Here is a 4,312-nt window from a genome sequence, read left to right as displayed (position 1 = left end):
TCACACAGTCTGAATATGCCTTTTTGGAGTTTAGGCTTGATATAATCTACAGCCATATTTTTCTCTCCAAGGCATATGAAGGTGTATGGCAGATGGTTTCTCCCCTGCGTTTCCCTATTACATTCGCAGAATAACACTGTCTCTTGGTTGCCTCCCGGCAAAGATGAAATTGACGCTGAACTACCAATCACCACACGATATTACCATGCTGCACGGTGTTATAAACAATGATTTGCGTTTGTCTTGGCAAAGTGCTTTATTCTTCAGAAGGTGCAGTAATCTTGACATTTTAAATTGCAAGGGATTTAATAACAATATTACGGTCAATATGAATCTTGAACTCAGAAGCTTCTGCCTCGCGGCATGTACGGGGATTACCGGTTGTGCTTTCATAATAGAGGTTAGTGTTCTAACGTAGCCCCTCCCACAAACGGGCGCACTAAAGGATTGAAACTCCACTTCAAAAGAACTTAGCAGCGGGCTACGCAACAGCACGTACTTCATATCGCATAGCTTCTTAAATCTGATTTGAAGCGGAAACAGGCTGATACCATAACAGGCTAAGAGCAGGGCACATTGGGTGCCTACAAAACTAACAGCTGTTTAACGTTCTCCACGAATTGTGATTACGAAACACTTGCATTTTTTAATGGAGCGTGTGAAATACAACGAACAAATGGTGAAAACAGCTCAGAATTGTTGGATTACTTCTAATTTCGATTATTTCTAAATTTTCTGAACAATAAAGCCTGTAAACGTACTTGTAAATCCATTAGATTTTGTGACAGGGGTTTTAAATGATAATTTTAAGTTTTTACTTGCTGCCTGCCGAGTTCTTTAATTTTATTAGTTTATGGGTAAAGCTTAACTTTGAATGACAAAATGTTCACTGTCGTTATATTCAGGATAGCAATGTGCACAGCTGTTACTTCTAAAAATTTTTAGAATCTTCATGTCCTATGTATGAAGTAACTTCAGTTTAATGTGGTTTCGAATTTTCTGAAATTTGTATATGGTTGTATAAATCACTGCTCAAAGCCATTTAATATCAATTATTATCACTTAAACAAGGGTGTACATTAAGTTCGGGAACACTTTCAATTATTTATTGCACAAGAACTAAACATTGTACAGACGTCATACATATTGCATTTTGAAGAGAAACTCTGAAAGTTTTTTTTTTTTTTTTTTTTTTTTTTTTTTACAAACAATCGATATGCGAACCGTGAGTGACCCGGCAGACGTCAGTACAGTCATCGAATTCTTGCCATACCCGTCCCAGCATGGCATCGTCGACTGTGGCAGTCGCTTCCCGTATTCTCTCTCGGAGCCCTGTTACATCGTAGAGGCGGTACAAACGCCAGATCTTTAATGTGTCCCCAAAGAAAAAAGTCACACGGAGTGAGATCCGGTGATCGAGGAGGCCGTTTCGAACTCCAACACACAGAAAGCTCGCTCCGCACCTGAACTCGCCATGTTTGCGACTAGTGCTATCGGCAAATTACCAACTACGCTGTGGCGGTATACATGAAAAAAAAAATTGTTCAGGGTTTCTGTTCAAAATGACATATGTATGATATCTGTACAATGTTTGGTTCTTGTGCAACAAATAATTGAAAGTGTACCCGGACTTTGTGTGCACCCTGTATTCTCAGTAGACCTTCATGTAAGCTAAAATAACTCTCTCAGGCTCTGAGCACTATGGGACTTGACATCTGTGGTCATCAGTCCCCTAGAACTTAGAACTACTTAAAGCTAACTAACCTAAGGACATCACACACATCCATGCCCGAGGCAGGATTCGAACCTGCGACCGTAGCAGTCGTGCGGTTCCGGACTGAGCGCCTGAACCGCTAGACCACTGCGGCCGGCTAAAATAACTCTAATTTTACTGCCATGACAGCAATAATGTGTGTCTGTGTGTGAGCTGCACAGCTGCATCAAAACATGTGGAAGTACAACTGTCGAGGTAAAGACATTTGTAAACAACGTTTGAAAGGATGCAGAAAAAAATCGCCAAGGGAAAACGGTACATCATAGAATAGCGTCCCGTCGACATCGAGGTCAATCGAGGCGGAGAAATGGTTTAGCTACTGAAGGAGAGCGATTAAACTTGACCGCCGTATCGCCCGAAAAAAAGGAGGGACCTAGTTGGAGGGCTTCTTCATGCGGTAAAGGTCTGTATAATCGGAACAGATGTAGGAGCTGCAGCACGTTTCTTGGTTGGTCTTTTGAGCTCCCGCTTGCCTTTCCTTACGCGGAGCGTGACGCCTGCCCTGTAACGTCTGTGAATGGGGCTCGCTGAACAGTCTCGTGATCCTTCCGCGCTGACTACAGAAACTCGTGACGAATTTTGCAGCTATTCTCCGACTTTCATCAGTCTTGGCTAGAGTTGCACACTAACTCGTCTGTTTTATACACGTGGCTCAAACGCCTCGCAGCTGCACCCCGCGTGTACTGTTACTTGTGGGGAATGCGCCCCGCTATTGCAGAATTGGGCGGGCGGCTGAGAGCTGCCGGTGAAACTGTTAGTTGCCCTTCGAGGCGGCCATTATCTTAATTAGGGATCCCCGTTCCCACAGCAGGCAGGTTTTTATTATAACGTTGCTGCCCTGTCCTGGGAACTGCGGCGTGGGAAGGCGGCGGGGGCGGCACGGGGGGCCGGCCCCCTCCCCACGCCCCCCCCCCCCCCCCCCCACCAACACGCAGGGGTGAAAGCTCTAGCACTCTGTGCGTCCGCAGCGCGTGCGACGCGGTGTCGCCCGCCCTTTGATCTCGCCGACGGAATTGATAGGAGGGGTCGCGAGCGACGCGAAACCTGTCATTAGCTGTCGGCGCCGGTGGTGACAACTGAATGCCGCGACGGACCGGACGCTTGCTGGTGGCGCCTAGCGCGACTCCTAATTGTCCTAAGGCGTCTGAGATCCGGTATAGCGCGACACAGCAATATGCCCAATGAATCTTCATTTCCGGAGTGAGGAATTATCCTTTTTCTGGAGATTCAGGATTTTCTGTGGTTCTCTTACCGAAAGTGGAAAGCCGGAATCTGACACTGCCACAATGTGTCTTCCCTGGTCGGTGGATCGGACGACGGGGTTGCGTGGCCTGCTCGTTCACCGGATCTCAACCCGTGTGATTTCTGATTATGGGGTCATCTCACATGTATCGTGTATGAAGAGCCCATTCCAGATGTGGAGACAGTGGAGCAGCGTATTCATGCTGCGTTTGACTCAATTCGGATGCAACCTGGCCGATGTGAACGTGTGGGACAGAACATGCTACGGAGCATACACGCATGCGTTGAGGCGCTTGGAAACCACTTTCAACAAATACTGTAACTAAGATTGATGGTAGAGCGCTTATTAGACCGCAAACTCTGTACCAATGTTTGATTGAATAAATAGTCTCTAGCATGGAAACCGTGCATTTCCGGACATAAGTGTATTAGATCTTTTTTCTTCTCTATCCTCTCATCGATTAATCCCTAGAATTAGCACACGTTGAAAAAAATCACCCTGTATAACCTTTAACATTATCCTAGATTACAATTTATCGAGACGGAGCAACGGTTCAGTTGCTCAAGGAGAGCAGATGAAATTGGCGCAGTACCGGACGAAAAATTGAGATCCATGGTTGGAGGATTTCTTCGTGTGGCAGAGGTCTGTAAAACAGAACAGTAGGTTATTATTTGAGAGAACCAAAATCGGCTGTTGAAGGATCACTCATTCTCTCTAGTACGTAGCTCGTGGTCTAGTGGCAGGCGTTGCTGCTCTGGATCACGGGGTCCTGGGTTCGATTCCCGGCTGGGCAGTGGATTTTCTCTGCCCGGGGACTGGGTGTTTGTGTTGTCCTCATAATATCATCATTATCATTCGTGGTTGTGTAAAAATTGAGACTTTGTACAGGCAATGATGACCGCGCAGTTGAGCGTCCCACATACCGAACGTCATTATCATCATCATAATCATTCTCTATAGCGTTTGTGTATGCTCTCATTAGCACTCCAACGCTTGCAATTCAACGTATTCAGTCGGAACTTCAGCGATCCTGAACTGTTAAGCAACTCTTCACTAAAAAGCATTTAAAATGATATGCTGTATAGGCTGCTTAAAACCGACACCACCAATTTAGGATATATTCGTTCCGATCCACCAAAGTTAATGTGCCTAAGGAACGACAGAATGTAGCGCCTTGCTATCACAATCTCTCTATTACTTACAAAAACCTCAACGACACTCCCTCGGTGCAGCGGGCAACGGGTTTTCCAGAGAACTTATTCTGTAAAATAATTTCATCCTCAGTTACCTCCCAG

Source organism: Schistocerca americana, chromosome 6 (assembly GCF_021461395.2).
Source record: "Schistocerca americana isolate TAMUIC-IGC-003095 chromosome 6, iqSchAmer2.1, whole genome shotgun sequence".
In the NCBI taxonomy this organism is placed as follows: Eukaryota; Metazoa; Arthropoda; class Insecta; order Orthoptera; family Acrididae; genus Schistocerca; species Schistocerca americana.
The sequence above is the reverse complement of the archived record's forward strand: the minus strand, read 5'-3'. Positions refer to the sequence as shown.